The following is a 17582-nucleotide window of genomic DNA, read 5'->3' on the forward strand; positions in this document are numbered from 1 at the left end:
ACAGAGAGGTTAATTAGCTAGCCCATGAACACTGAACTACAAATGGGGGAGTTGTTTTGTAGCATGTGTTGGCTAGCTTCCAGCCTTTTAAATACAAATGACAGCACACTGTATAATTTGCTATATGCATATCAGGATAATATGTCACAAAAATACCCACCATTTTTAATAACAATTTGTATCAGTTTATTTTTTTTTAACTTTTTTTCTTAAGATTTTATTTATTTATTTGACAGAGAGAGACACAGCGAGAGAGGGAACACAAGCAGGGGGAGTGGGAGAGGGAGAAGCAGGCTCCCCGCAGAGCAGGGAGCCTGATGCAGGGCTCAATTCCAGGACCCTGGGACCATGACCTGAGCTGAAGGCAGACGTTTAACCGACTGAACCACCCAGGCGCCCCTGAAAACTTATAATTCTTATTCATATTACTTGTAAAATGCATCCAGATTTCAGAAACAAAAAGAATATGAAAATATAAAGTGCCAGCAATTTTCAAAGTCAAAGAAGATAATAGATGCCTTTTTTCTGATTGTGATCAAAATTGTATATTCATGTTTTGCCAGTTGAATTCTCTGGGAAGTAGACAGGAACACTTTTTAGGAGTTCAAACTTTTATTGGATAGTAACACCTATGAAATAAAACAGGAGGAAGCACAATTGGTCAGGAAGAGTCATCATGCCATTACACAGACATGATAAACTCTCTGTCAGCTCATTGAGGAGCTAAAGCAAAAAAAAAAAAAAAAATGCCTATTAGGGAAGTCTTGCTTTGGGTAGAAATGACTAGGCCTTTGTAGCACCACCTTGCTTAATCATTAGCTGGGGACCATCCTTGGAAAAGTATAACCTTAGCTAAAAAATGAGGCCAAGTATAAAATAACTAACAGCTAGAGACTTCATGGTACCCGCATTCCTGGAAACTGGACAGTAAAGGAGAATCTTGAAGGACAATCTGAGTGATATATGTTCATGTCTGCCACACACAGTCTATCACAAAATCAATATTTCTAAGCATACATAGATCATTACACTGTGGAATGTATGTTGTATATAGTCACAAATATGTAAGCAGTTCACCACAACATATACTATGATTACAGATAACAAAAATGATCATTTTCTGGCAGGGGTTTTCTGCAAACTCAAAATTAAATAGATAGGTATTGAGACTACTGGGAAGATGGTGGAGTAGGTCATCCCTGGGCTCACCTCTTGCCGCATGGCTGCCTAGAGAGCACCCACATCGGCATAAGTAGCCCAGAAAGCAGCCTGAAAACTGGCAGAAGAGACTCTCCACAGCCCGGCATAAACAAGAGGCCACAGCGAAGCAGATCCACCCCCTCCAATCACTCTTGGCAAGATCCTGTCAAAGCGGTGGCACAAGCTTGGCAGTGTGCATGTGGCCCAGACAAGGGTCAGCACCACTCCAAAGTGAGTCCTGCCCCAGGGAGAGGGGAAGATAACCACACACCTGTCTGACTGTGACCCCAGGAGTGGGCTGGGGGCAGGCAGTGGGTCTGACTGCAGGCCCCACCCACCAACAGAAGCTTCTTCGGGGACGACACGGGGACAATGCCTGCAGTTTGGTGCTACTGTATCTCTGGCAAATGACTGGTCTGACTCAACTCAAGCCCAAGGCAGCCCCGGAACAGCCCACTAACACCACAGGCACCAGACTTTCCCACAACAGGCAGAGAGCCATCACAGACAACAGGACTGAAGGCAAACACATCCTAGCCACAACGGTAGGACACCCCTGGAGCAACACACATAGGAGACACCCCCTGAAGCACCAGGTTCTGGGGAACAGACATTGCACTGCAGGACCTCTTCATAAAGCCACTACTTTCAAGTGCAGGAGACGTAGCTGACTTTCTTAACACAGAAAAACAGACAATGCAAGAGACAGAATGAGGAGACAGAGGAATATGTTCCAAATCAAAGAACAGGACAAAATCAGAGCAGGAGACCTAAGCAAAACGGAGGTAAGTAATATGTCTGATAGCGAACTTAAAGTAACGCTCATAAAGATACTCGCTAGAATTGAGGAAGGACTGCAGGACCTCCATGAGACCCTCCACCAAGAGATAGAAGACATAATAAAGAACCAAGTAGAGCTCTTGGACTCACTAAATTGAAATAAAAATAGGCCATCTGGAATAAATAGCAAGCAAGAGGAAGTAGAAGAAGTAGAAGAAAGGATCAGCCACCTGGAGGACAGAGTCATGGAAAGCAATCAAGCTGAGCAGATGAAAGGGGGAAAAAATACGCAAAATGAAAATAGACCCAGGGAACTCAGCAACACTGTCAGGCATAACAGTCACATGATAGGAATCCCAGAAGGAGAAGAAGAAGAAAAGGGGGCAGAAGATTTGTCTGAAGAAATAATAGCTGAAAACTTTCTGAATCTGGGGAAGGAAAGAGAAATCCAGATCCAGGAGGCACAGAGAGCCCCCAAAACGACCAACCCAAAGAGGTCTGCACCAAGACACAAAGTAAATAAGATGGCCAAAAGTAGTGATAAAGAGACAATTTTAAAAGCAGCAAGAGAAAGGAAAGCAGGTACATACAAGGGAAACCCCATACAGCTATCAGTGGGTTTTTCAGCAGAAACTCTGCAGGCCAGAAGAAAGTGGCATGATAAATTCCAACTGCTAAAAGGAAAAAATCTTCAGCCAAGAATACTCTATCCAGCAAGGCTTTCATTTAGAGTAGAGGGAGAGATCAAATTTCCCAGAAAAACAAAAATTAGAAGCAAAACCAGCCACGTCCCTGTCACACACAATGCCATTGGCCTGTGGGTCCCAAATTCACAGTCCAGCCACCCTCCTGCCTGAGTCAGCATGCATGACCTGCCACCTGCTAAATGCCAAATCAACATGCCTTCACCTCAGATTGCCAAGGGCTCAAATTGACACTCTTCCCCTCAAATTCCAGCCCCTGTGCTCAAGTTTGTGCACAAAAGTGGGAATAATTATGACAGAATGAAGCAACCCAGACATCTAAATATTTCTGTGGAATATAGAATGGATAAAAGGAGTGTGCTAGGCTGAGAACATCTCCAACAAGCACATCAAAGAACAATACATACAGCATGATTCTGGTTAGTAAAAAAATAAAAATAAAAAAAATAAACCTGGGAAGAATAAAACAAGATGAAGCCAGAGAGAGAGATAAACCATAAGAGACTTCTTAAGCATAGGAAACAAACTGAGGCTTGCTGGAGGGGAGGTGGGTGGGGGGATGGGGTAACTGGGTTGTGGGCATGAAGGAGGGCACGTGATGGAATGCGCACTGGGTGATGTATGCAACTGATGAATCACTGAACTCTACCTCTGAAACTAATAATACGCTATATTGTTAACTAATTGAACTTAAAATTAAAAAAAAGGAAACCCCCCCCAAAAATAGATATGTATTTATGCATTTAGAATCTAATGTTAATTACCTAAATGTTTGGATCTTCCCAACTTTGGTCACAGAACTTAATTTATATTCAGTAGGCCATATTCCCTAATAAAAATTGGAGACAAAGTAGCAAAAATTAACATATTTCAGTGAATCTAAGCCATTCCTATTTGTAGATGCAGCACTATGTGCTACTAAGGAAATGACCAAATAAGCAATGATACAATTGTATCTTATGACATTTATTGTAAGATGTAATGAGATTTCAGAACTATCAACATGAGAAAAAAATACATATTTTGCAGAATCATAGAAATGTGATTTTTTTGTTGTTATATTCCCATTGGTGGCTTTGCCTCAGAAAGAACGAATAATCATTCATTCCTCTGCCTGGAAGAAAGTCAGTGATGTACTGGAGATTCTGGCTTATGTACAATTCAAAACTGTACACTCTTACTTCCTTTTCCCCCTACTACACTTGCCCTGACCCTTCTCTTATTTTCTTGCTTCCCATTATGTAAAGTCTTGGCCACTAAATATTCCTGTTCTGTTATTAGTCAGCATAAGCTAACATTTCATAGCTTTATAAATAAAGATTTATTTTTTACTCATGGTAAACATCTATGGCATGAGTGGGGCTGTGTTCAACATGTCATTTGGGGACCCAGGCTGATAGAACTCTACCATCTTGTGATGGAGATACCTGAACATGTAACTTCCAGAGAAAGATGAGGTTCCTCTTCTTGTTAACAAAATGGTAGGTTCTTTTCCTACTCAGTACCATTCGCCAAAAAGCCAAATAACAGAACAGTATTTGATGGCAAGCAGGTAATTCAGTGGCCAGAGAATGGAGAAGGGGAGCTCATGCTCTGAAGGTACCTTCTCCTGGATTAGATCTCATGGTCAGGGTTTTATGGGGTTAAGGTAATTAAGGGGCTGGTAAGTAAGCTGACATCAGAGTTTTTTGGGAAGGGGGAGGAGGCTTCTCAGAATCAGAGTCCCACTTCTTTCCTTCCCTTAAATGGGCACAGTTATGGAACTGGTAGGTGTGTTTTCTATTGTTACAATTAGATAATAGTGATCTCAAGATCATCTAGAGGTTTAGCAGGGTGTCTGAACTGGATCGAACCGGTCAAAAACTGGTTCTTGGGGGCTTGTTTGGAGCTAGGGACTTCTGGCATCAGGCCTTAGTTTTTGGTGGCAAGCAGCACCTGCAAGCAGGATAGAAAATTGGGTTATTGTGGCTTGTTAGCAAGGCCCCGCTGACATTTTGTTTCAGCCAAGAAGACAAACATTACTTCAGCTTCCATTTGGTTCTCAAAACTAGTCAAATGGCTTCACCTGAATGCAAAGGGCCTGAGAGTTATACTTTTTGCATGTCAAATAAGGGAAGAATTGTGTGTCAAATAATTGGAAGAATATACCTGCCTCTCTACCACAACTTGTAACATTATTATAACTCATTTACATCTCATTATAATTATTGAATAGTGTCTTCCATAGACTTCATGCCTTAGGATATAGGGATGACATTGATTCCACACAGCTGGTCTCCTCCTGAAACAATAGCTAATTCACCAATTTGAAACTCATCACTGAAATCTACTCTTACATTGCTATTTTGTTTATCAGTACTTTCTGCTCTTGGTACATTTCCTATCCTTTCAGAACTATCTCACTTAATAATTTCCTCAACCCAGAAAAGATAAAAACATATTTATAATTTCTAAATAAAATGTTTGTTAATAGATGTCCAGAATCCCCAGTTATTTGAAGTAAGTTAAGAAAGTTAAAAAATAGTTTCCCATCTTTTCACAAAAGTTGAAATACTATCTTTTTACATTTTTCTTTTATCCTGTTTTTATGCATTTTCTTGTGTTTTACCATACTCGTAATTGATAATACTATAACTACTGGTATTGCTCCTACATCTAATTTAACATTTAGTAATAGTCTCCTTGATACTGGACCTAGTATACAATCAGGTTTTTATTTCAAAAACACTTAAATTAAGCTCTTTTAGGTCTCTGTCATTTCCCTACTGCTAACTGAGATGATTACATTTGATGTTGACCAAATTTTCAGTGTAATACTTAAATAATTCAAGTTATTTGAATATACCACTTTGATTATACTGTGATATATAACAGGACACTTCCTCTGTTGTATTCATTTACAAGTAATTAAAAATTGGTTTTAACGCAGTGGCAATAATGGATTTACCACCCTCATCACTAATTCTGTAACCTATAAATTATAATTGTGGTGAACAGAAATATTTTCTACTGTTATTACCAGTGTTTTTTATTGTAACTGTTAAGTTCTAAAATGTAATTTTGCATCTTTAAGTCTTAATGGATAAATGAGCAGGAAAACTGGCAATATGTTAATGGGGACTTTCTGCCATACTTATTGCCCTAAACAATGGGCTGGATTCTACCCTACTGCATTATGTTTTGTAACCTGGTTGACTGCCTTTGAAAAAATGTTGACAATAAATTAAAGGTAAATCTCTCTGAACTGGTAGCAAAAGTCTTACAATTCCTTCAGCAAAAATACATTCAACTTTTTATTAAATTGTGGCAAGCAAATCATTTTAATTTGAAAATGAAGTAGAAATTGTATTTACCTCTTTTTTTTGTATTATGTAAGTTTCAGATGTACATTATAATCGACATCTGTATACACTACAAAGTGATCACCCCAAAAGCTTACTCTGAACCTGTAAGCACCAGTGACCGAAACTCCATCCACTAAAGAAAATAGATACAAAACAATAATTAGAAATACTAAATCTTTATTCATTTACTCTGACAGTCTGAATACGAAAGCTCTTGGAAGCAAGGGACGTTTTATTTGAATACTTCAGGCAAACAGAAGGAAAAATTCCATTTGTTTCCACCCTGAGTCGTCTTCCCCCTTTAAAAACAGCCCGCACCCGCTACCTCAGGGCAAACAGCCACTCCTCAGCCGTCCTGCCCACTGCTCCCAGCTAGTGCGTTCAGTAAACTCTCTCCTTTGTTCTGCCTCCTGGGAATCCTTTCACCTCTGGCACCACTGGCCTCCACCCAGTCATCGCCCCACATTTGGGGGCCCCCATCTGATTGAGGGACACCCCATTTAGACGCCACACTTTGTTCACATGTTGGTGAATTGAAACATAATGAATTATAAAGCCAGGCATATCTATTTTCAAATTTCAGATCCCCAAATTGTGTAATTTAGATTACTTGATTTATTTTTTTCTCCGAGTTTTCATACCTTTTAATGTGTAGTGGGAATAAGATCTAATTGTAAAGACTTTCTATGAAGATTAATTTGGACATTTTTTAAAAAGACACAGTGACACAGAATGAGTTTTGGATAAACTTCCCTTGCTTGCCCTTGCATTCTATATTGGGATTTGGAATTTATACCTAAATTCATAATTCTGTAGCACTTATATCTGTAGAGCACTATAGAGAAAGAAAAGACATGGGTGGGTCTTTGGACATGTAATAAATGTAAACAAAAGTTGGCAAGGTTGTCTAACCCAAGGAGGAATCATGTAGAAAAAGAAGCCTTCCGAATTCAGCACCCGTGAAATGAACCAGATGTTGAAGTATCATTATTATTGAGCTTTCCTAATTATTACTCAGATTTATTAGTGTTTACTAGAAAGGCTGCTATATACAAGTGTAATTATAAACTTGTAAAACTAAAATGTTATCTAAATACACAAGCTTGTATCTAAATACACAAGCCTTTTAATTTCTTATGTAGAAATATCCATTCATGTAATTCACAATTCTACAAATATTGGAGCACTTTTGTCCCAGGTAAACAAACACAACATTATGATTAGGTGTTAGAAGATTGAGTGATACTGTTTCAAAACTATCAGCCTCAGACAATGTTTTATGGGGACTCCAAAAAACCACTTATCCTTTAGATTCATTTTATCTAAAGGAGTGTTACTATATCATAACCATATACTTATATTCTACACACCCATTTTACGAGCAATAGGCAAATGGCAAGGGTTTTTGTTCCTGTAGTTAATGTGAACATTTATAAAGTACACCTTCAAGTTCTACTACCCGTGTATTTAGTATAGTATTTGTAACAGATTGCAATCTGTGGGAAGCCGGCTTTTCCCTCTCCCACTCCCCCTGCTTGTGTTTCCGCTCTTGCTGTGTCTCTCTGTGTCAAATAAATAAAATCTTTAAAAAAATAAATAAAAATAAAAATTAAGTTGTACTTTTACTAAACCTGGAAATTAAGTTAAACAACAGATTGAATAAAATAGTTTAATTGTCCGGGGTGCCTGGGTGGCTCAGTTGTTAAGCGTCTTCCTTCGGCTCAGGTCATGATCCCAGGGTCCTGGAATAGAGCCCCACATTGAGCCCTGCATCGGGCTCCCTGCTCCGCGGGAAGCCTGCTTCTCCCTCTCCCAGTCCCCCTGCTTGTGTTCCCTCTCTTGCTATCTCTCTATCAAATAAATAAAAATAAAAAAATAAAAAAACTAAAAAAATAGTTCAATTATCCAAGAAAAGCATTTATTGACAAACCCTGATTCTTCAGTAACTCCAAGTAATTTAAGTATTTCCACGTTTAGAAAAGATATTATATTTCCAAGGGCCTTATTTTATCTTTGTTAGGAAGCATTATAGTATAGTTCTTGAGAGCAATTTAATTTAATTTGGATTGGTAGAACAGAATTCAGTTCTGGAGCATATTGCTTAAATTAACTGTGTATCAGTTTTCTCATCAAAATGCAACTATTAAAAAGGTTTTGTAGAAATCAAATTACATAATTTATTTAAGGTATATAAGACATTATTTGGACACATTTGGTAAGTATTTGATAAGCTTTTATGCTTTTATTGATGCTTTTATTAAGTATTTCATATTATTTATTTTATATTATTAATTTAGATTTCAGTCCACTTAAAGGGCAACACTGTTACATTGATATTAGAAATTGTTTCTCTAAAAGAGTAAAGTGATGATAGTCATTTTAGTAAATTCTCAGATGTGGTCAGTGTGCTCATTTACCTCAGATGAGACAGAATTACTTTTTTATTTGTTCATTTCCATTAGCAAACTTTATTAGACATAGTAGTTGATGCCTCTTTAGGACAGGATTTTGCAGGACTGTATTTACCTGTTTACATACAAAGTAAGGGAAATTGAACTTCTCATTCATTTCATGTTCTATTTGTTTGTAGTGTTTCATACACTCAGCTTTTATTACATGAGAAAAAGGATTTAAAAATGCAAATTCATTACAACTATATTCAGAGGTCTATGGCTTCCTGTTCTGCACTGCTACCATTCCTCTTTATGAAAAAAAAAAAAAGAAAGAAAGGGAAAAAAAAGTTTTGTTCTTCTCCTGTGGCCCGGCACTCACAGGAAATTATCTGTTTTTACTCTAGCGAGGTACCTGAGATGCCCTGGCCCAGGTGATTCTACTTGACAAGTCTTTCACAGCATTTAGCAGACGTGAGCAGCAACGTGACTCCGTTCCCTGAATCAATTTGCTTTAGAGACAAGAGAGATTGTGATTAGATAGTAAAAGTAATTAATTCATCGTATAGTATTTAACTTCGTGATAGAATGTCAAGAGCTCTGAAAGTCAGAATTTCCTTTCCTTGCCTCATGAGTATTGACTCAGCAAATTACATGTTATGAGTCTGAAATTCTGGATCCAAGGGAAGAGTTTCTAATTAGATGTCTTCCTGAAATATATGGAAAAGAAGGAGGGATTTGAATAAATAGGATGAAGATGACTGCTACTACATCTTAATTCTATGAGTTTCTATAATGCATTTCATGCTGTAGATGATAAATAACTTCTGTAGTTATAAAATATCTTGAGTCCTAATTCCAGATATTGGTGAAATGTTTTAGTTATGTAGATGAGTGCAATTCAGCTTTAGTGTGACAATAAGAAGTTTGGAAAGCTGTGTTTTGAATGAATAGATGAAATATTAAATATTTGGAAAGCTATTAACAAGAAAATACATGCTGTACTTCCGTAATAGAAATGTGAAATGCATGGAAAAATGTACTGTAGAGAGTTTCTACACAGAATAATATTACTCGTGAAATATTACAAAAGAGCAATTTCCTACAGAGGGAGATCTCCCATTTTTTAAGCAATAATAATAATTATTATTAGACTATTAACACTTGTCCATTATGTAAGAATTATGTAAGAGAAGAGATCTCATGCTTTAAAAAGTATACTAGAATAATGAGATTTCTCAATTTCTGTTTTACTCATCTAAGATAATAATATTGCCTATCACAGATAAATCTATAGAAGACTAAGGAAGAATGATCTCATGTGAACCATGATGGCTGGTTTTGAAAATGAAAACAGTACTAGATGTCACAATTATGTTTAAAAGGAGAAATATTTGCTTAGGTGAGTAATATTAAGGGAGATTTGAAAAGGATAAGAAATTTTGAACCCTTGCAGCAAAATATCTGAAAAGACTGACATGGTTTTTCAATTATGAAATAAATTCCAAGAACTATTTAATAGTACTGTGCATAAGGAAAATTAAAAATAAAGGAGGTGGATAGGTTTATTTTAAACTATTTTTGTTACATTATTTACTTATCTGCAACTATTAGCAGTCATGATAATTTTGAACAAATGCAAGTTTACATCCTTCCTTACATTTTGAATGGCACTGCCTTTTCATGAATCAAAAGATAGAATGTATAAGTAGTCAAAAGCCAAAGAAAAAGGCCGGCATGGAGGAATATCCAAATAGTACTACCAAAGATGATGAAACAAGTGTGATTTGGAAATGAGGCTAAATGAAATTGATATAGGATGGGTATTAAAAGCTATGGGTTCCTTGAAAACTTGAAAACCTCCTGAGGATCACAAATGCAGTTAGTTAACCCAGACATCAATAGGACTAACTGAATTGTGGAAGGTATTAATGATGCCATGTTTCGTGCTGGTAGTATGGAAGTATGTATATTGTAACTTCACAAGCCAAAATTTTGAAATAACCTTTCACAAAAGTTTTTATAAACCAATCCACCCTTTTACATTTTAATATATTTTATAATTCTCAATTCAGTTTTTCCCTCTTCCATAATAACTCTGATAAGGAAGGGATACAGAAAAAGAACATGCATTGATATTTGTTGTCAAGGGTGTCATATGGGGATCCAGTTTTCCTCTCTGCACCCAGTTAACAGATCTAAGAAGGTGCCTCAGAAGGCTGGGGGAGGAAGATCCTGCTAAGTATCATAACTTCAAAAGCCTATATCTATCTATTAATGGTAGGTCAAATACCAATTTTGCAAAAATCCTACATAGCAAATATGCATAAGGTGAAAATTTCCCATTTGAACTATCTCACTAAATGTCCTAAAATGAAAATAAAATGTTAATATTCCAAGGAATAAGAGAAGTCAGATTACATAAGCAAGAGCCATAATTAAAGAAATATTGACAGTGAGAAAATAATAATAGAAGTCATTATCAAAAGAGTCATGGATCAAGAATACCATTTTTTAAAATTTTTTTATTTAAATTCAATTAGCCAACTTATAGTATATCATTACTTTGAGATATAGTGTTCAATAATTTATCAGTTTCGTATGACACCCAGTGCTCATCACATCACGCAGTTACCCCATCCCCCCTGCAGCAACATTCGGTTTGTTTCCTATAGTTAAGAACACCATTTTAATGAGTAGCTGGATGATGATAATGGTCTTGAGATATTACAGAATCTGGGAATGGTAAAAGTGGTTCTGAGAGTCTCCTATGTATGTTTGCTTAATCCCACAACATTAAAGATGATGTGGGATTAAAGGTGATAAATTTGATTTTTAATAAGTTGACAAGAAAGAAAATATTAAATATTCTAGTATACATGTTAATAGATTAAGAGTACTACACATATCTGGTGATCAGGAACAAGTTCTGTGCAGAAGACAGGAATTAAATAATTTTACTGACTTACTGAAGTCCTTTGAGCAAGTAAGTTCGTTTTAAAAATGTCTGTGTAGACTAAACTCAAACCAGTTAAATGACAAGGAAATTTGTCTTGCACAATAAGCCAGAGAGTGATGCTACAGATCGGGTACATCAGACCTCGAATTCCATTTTGCTATGACTGTCTTGCCTCAGTTCTCCCTAAAGAGGTTGTTTTAGACTCAGCTGGCTGTCTTCCTCATATACTGGCCTCAGCTGAGGCATCAGGTGTCCTTTTTCAAATCTGGGACAGAAAGAGCAGGAGCGAAGGAGAAAAATGCCATCCCAAAGAACAGAATGGAAGTTCTTTGATTCAATTGTAATGAGCCATGTTAGTTCACATGCTCACTGCTGAGCCAATAGAGTTGGCAGCAGTTTGCCATGTGTGGAGTCACTTACTAATGAAATAACAACAGACCTAGGGATGGGGGGTTGGTGGTGCCTGAGTTAAGTAAGAGAAAACCGTTAACCCGAACGAAATCAGATTCTGTTAGGAATAAAAGGATACTTGGTAGGCAACTAATAATACATACCGTAGATAAGGAAATTCAGGCTTTGCTGAGAGAAACCTCAGCAGTGCAGAATGAAAGGATATGCAGAGGAGAAGGAATTTCTTAGGCAATACTTAGAAGGAAAGGTTAGAAATCTGCATGTAGGGGAGGAAGGAGAACAAGCGAGGTACTCTGGAATCTAATGGAGGAGAGATATTTTATGAGAATGAGATGCAAAAATTTTGCAGACTTTGGGTCTGAAGCTGAGTTCATAGTTATTCAGTGTTTCAAAATACCTTCCTAAAGGTAAGTATTAATACTTATAATTTAGATTTTGTTTTTCATCACAGAATTTTCCAACATTCATAGAAACCAAGGAAACGTAACTCTCTACTAACCTTCGGGATTACAGTCTTCTCCAAAATCCAATGTTTTCAAAGCATAGCTAGTAATTAAAACCATACAAAGCATTTGTTAAAGTATTGATCCTTGATCTCTGAAGATTGTGTTTCAGTAGTTCTGACTAAGACTCAGGAACCTGTAGGTCTGATACACCCACAGTTTTAGTTGATTAGTCAAGTTTTGAAAACTCTGTCCTACATCATGGAAACTTATTATTTATTGAATAATGATCTATAAATCTTTTTAAGCACATGAGGAGAATGAGGATGAACACAATATTGACCAATATAATCAGGTAATATTTTTAGGAAAATAATATTTCTATGTTTGTAATATATAGACTGCATAATCTTTTATAACCCATTTTTTTTATGGCCTGGCAAAAGGTAAATAGCTTGAAAATACCCAGTTCAATGTGCTACTGTATTTAGAAAGAAAAAAAGATAGCCACAGATATTGACCACCAATAGGCACAATGTTTTTCTTTTCTTTTAACTTTGCACAATACCAAGATAAAGCTGCACCTGGCATTCTGTTTAGACCTTATCAGTCAAAGTACACAGAATAGATCTGGAAAGTATGTGGAGGCAATAAAAGAAAATCAGGAAAAGCATAGCAGAAATGCAAAGGAGATGATTGCTGAGTGAGGAGGGTGAAAACACAATAGAAATTGTGCTTGAAATAGCACAATAGAAATATGGTTGGATCATATAAAAGAATTAAGAGATAGGACCTGAAAACATGAAAAAGTCTAAGTTAAGACCTCCAATTGAAAGTAGTATGTTACAAACCAGGTAGTAAACTCAAGAACACAGGAGAATGGTATGCACTGAAGTTTTACAGTTACAGGACAAAAGGTTTAGAGGATCTAGTGTGAACTCACTCTGCTAAATACCCTCATTCTGGCCTAAAACCAAGCCCTCTACTTGCCCCACACCCCATTTCCTTATTCCCTCAGGTCAGGGGCATTTCAGTATTTCTCCTTCTTTCATCATTTTTTTCCCATAATATATATTTCATTTCCATCAGTATGTGACCATGTTATTATTTTGCTTATATTAAAAAGACACTTTTCTGGGGTGCCTGCGTGGGTTAGTCGTTAAGCCCCTGCCTTCAGCTCAGGTCATGATCACAGGGTCCCGGGATCAAGCCCCTCATCGGTCTCCCTGCTGGGTGGGAAGCCTGCTTCTCCCTCTCCCACTTCCCCTGCCTGTGTTCCCTCTCTCACTGTGTCTCTGTCAAATAAATAAAATCTTTTTTTTTAAAAAAGGCACTTTTCTAAAAATTAGCCTTGTTTAGACTATTCCATTTTTCTATGTCCTTTAACAAATTTTTTAGAGAAAAATTAATAGTAGATAAAGAAGGAAGGAAGAAACTTTTGGAGGTGATGTATATACTTATGGCATAGATTATGGTGGTTTCAAGGTTATATACTTCCCTCCAATCCCATCGAGTTGTATACATTAAATACACAGCTCTTTGTAGGTCAATCATACTTCAATAAAGTGATTTTAAAAAAAAGGAAAAAAGGGGTGCCTGGGTGCCTCAGTTGGTTAAGCATCAGACTCTTGATTTCCGCTCAGGTAATGATCTTGGAGTCATGAGATCCAGCCCCTTGTCGGGCTCCTCACTGGGCATAGAGCCTGCTTAATATTCTCTGTCTCCCTCTGCCCCTCCCACAGCTCCTGAACTCGCTCTCTCTTAAAAAAAAAAAAAAAAAAGTTAAAAAAAGAGAACTGTCTAAATTCACTGTCATTCCTCACCTTTTTTCTCTCAATTTTTAAAATAAACATTTTAATTAAAGTATAACATACGCACAGAAAATTGCATGCATCATTCAACCCAATGATTTTTACAAAGTGAACATGGAAGTGTAACCATCACCCAGGTTAGGTGAAACAACACAAAACCAAACCCTACCTCTGCCCACAAGAACCCCACTCTCACCATCCCAGTCACAATCCACCCTCCCTTCCTTGAAGTAATTTTGTATTCCGTGAATAAGCTTTCCTGTTTGTAACCATCACATATACATGGAATAATCTAACAATTAGTTTTTTTTTAATTTAGCTATTCTAGAGATGAGTGATGATACCTCATTGAGGTTGTACTTTATATTTTCATATGGCTGAGATCTAGAGACATTTCATAATTGTCTTGGCCATTTGAATATCTTCTTTTGTGAAGCACTTTGTTAACTATATGTATGTCTTACTCATTTGTAATGGCAGCTTTTTTTCTTTTTATTGTTCTGTAGGCATTTCTGTATATTCTGCATACAAGCTTTTTGTCAATCATTTGATTGCAGATATCTTCTCTAATCTGTGGCTTGCCTTTTAACTCTTAATGGTATCTTTGAAGAAATAAAGTTCTTAAATTTAATTAGGCCCATGTCCCAAATATTTAGAATCCTTGGTTTCAAAGCTTTTACTACAGACCCAGACCAGCAAGGAAATTGAAACAGTAATCAAAAATCTCCCAAAAAACGAGAGCCCAGGGCCCGATGGCTTCCCAGGGAAATTCTACCAAACATTTAAAGAAGAATTAATACCTATTCTTCTGAAGTGGTTTCAAAAAATCAAAATGGAGAGAAAACTTCCAAACTCTTTCTATGAGGCCAGCATTTACCTTGGTCCCAAAACCAGACAAAGACATCATCAAAAAGGAGAATTATAGACCAATATCCCTGATGAACATGGATACAAAAATTCTCACCAAAATACTAGCCGATAGGATCCAACAGTACATTAAAAGGATTATTCACCATGACCAGGTGGGATTCATTCCTGGGTTGCAAGGTTGCTTCAACATCCACAAATCAATCAATGTGATATACAACATAAATAAAGGACAAGAACCAGATGATCTCAATAGACTCAAAAATAGCATTTGACAAAGTACAGCATCTTTTCTTGATTAAGACCCTTCACACTGTAGGGATAGAAGGTACATACCTCAATATCATAAAAGCCATTTATGAGAACCCCACAGCGAATTACATTCTCAATGGGGAAGAACTGAGAGCTTTTCCCCTAAGGTCAGGAACATGGCAAAGATGTCCACTATCACAACTGCATAGTACTAAAAGTCCTAGCCTCAGCAATCAGTTGACAAAAGGAAATAAAAGGCATCCAAATTGGCAAAGAAGAAGTCAAATTCTCACTCTTTCCAGGTGACATGATGCTCTATGTGGAAAACCCAAAAGACCCCACCCCAAAATTGCTAGAACTCATACAGGAATTCAGTAGAGTGGCAGGATATAAAATCAATGCACAGAAATCAGTTGCATTGCTATACACCAACAATGAGACAGAAGAAAGAGAAATTAAGGAGTCAGTCCCATTTACAATTGTACCCAAAACCATAAGATACCTAGGAATAAACCTAACCAAAGAGGCAAAGGATCTGTACTCAAAAACTATAGAATACTCATGAAAGAAATTGAGGAAGACACAAAGAAATGGAAAAACATTCCATGCTCATGGATTGGAAGAACAAATATTGTGAAAATGTCTATGCTATCTAGAGCAATCTACACATTCAGTGCAATCCCTATCAAAATACCATCATCTTTTTTTTCACAGAACTGGAACAAATAATCCTAAAATGTGTATGGAATTAGAAAAGACCCTGAATAGCCAAAGGAATGTTGAAAAAGAAAACCAAAGCTGGTGACATCAATTCTGGACCTCAAGCTCTATTACAAAGCTGTAATAAGACAGTATGGTACTGGCACAAAAACAGACACAAAGATCAGTAAAACAGAATAGAGAACCCAGATATGGACCCTCAACCCCATGGTCAACTAATCTTTAATGAAGCAGGAAAGAATTTCCAGTGGAAAAAAAGACAGTCTCTTCAACAAACGGTGTTGGGAAAATTGGACAGCCACATGCAGAGGAATGAAACTGGACCATTCTCTTACACCATACACAAAAATAGACTCAAAATGGGTGAAAGATCTCAATGTGAGACAGGAATCCATCAAAATCCTAGAGGAGAACACAGGCAGCAGCCTCTGTGACCTCAGCCGTAGGAACTTCTTGCTAGACACCTCACCAAAGGCAAGGGAAACAAAGGCAAAAATGAACTATTGGGACTTCATCAAGATAAAAACCTTCTGCACAGCAAAGGAAATAGTCAATAAAACTAAATGGCAACCTACAGAATGAGAGAAGATATTTGCAAATGACATATCAGATAAAGGGCTGGTATCCAAGATCTATAAAGAACTTATCAGGGTGCCTGGGTGGCTCAGTCATTGGGCGTCGCCTTTGGCTCAGGTCATGATCCCAGGGTCCTGGGATCAAGCCCTGTGTCAGGCTCTCTGCTCAGTGGGAAGCCTGCTTCTCCCTCTTCCACTTCCCCTGCTTGTGTTCCCTCTCTCACTGTCTCTCTCCCTCTGTCAAAATAAATAAATAAAATCTTAAAAAAAAAACTTATCAAACTCAACCCCCAAAAAACAAATAATCCAATCAAGAAATGGGCAGAAGACATAAACAGGCATTTCTGCAAAGAAGACATCCAAATGGCCAACAGACAAATGAAAAAGTACTCAACATCACTCGGCATCAGGGAAATACAAATCAAAACCACAATGAGGTACCACCTCATACCAGTCACAGTGGCTAAAATTAACAAGTCAGGAAACAATAGATGTTGGCGAGGATGCACAGAAAAGGGAGCCCTCCTACACTGTTGGTGGGAATGCAAGCTAGTGCAGCCACTCTGGAAAACAGTATGGAGGTTCCTCATTAAAAATAGAGCTACCCTACAACTCAGCAATTGCTCTACTGGGTATTTACCCCAAAGATATAAATGTAGTGATCCAAAGGGTCATGTGCACCCCAATGTGTATAGAAGCAATGTCTACAATAACCAAACTATGGAAAGAGCCCAGATGTCCATTGACAGATGAATGAATAAATAATGGAATATTACACAGCCGTCAAAAAAATGAAACCCTTGCCATTTGCAACAACGTGGATGGAACTAGAGGGAATTATGCTAAGTGAAATAAGTCAATCAGAGGAAGATAATTGTCATATGATCTCACTGATATATGGAATTTAAGAAACAAAACAAGATCATAGGGGAAGAGAGGAATAAATGAAACAAGACAAAACCAGAGAGGGAGACAAACCATAAGAGACTCTTAATCATAGGAAACAAACTGAAGGTTACTGGAGGGGAGAGGGATGGAAGGATTGGGTAACTGGGTGATGGACACTGGGAAGGGTATGTGTTGTGATGAGCACTTGGGTATTATATAAGACTGATGAATCACAGAC

This window comes from Zalophus californianus, chromosome 12 (assembly GCF_009762305.2).
Source record: "Zalophus californianus isolate mZalCal1 chromosome 12, mZalCal1.pri.v2, whole genome shotgun sequence".
In the NCBI taxonomy this organism is placed as follows: Eukaryota; Metazoa; Chordata; class Mammalia; order Carnivora; family Otariidae; genus Zalophus; species Zalophus californianus.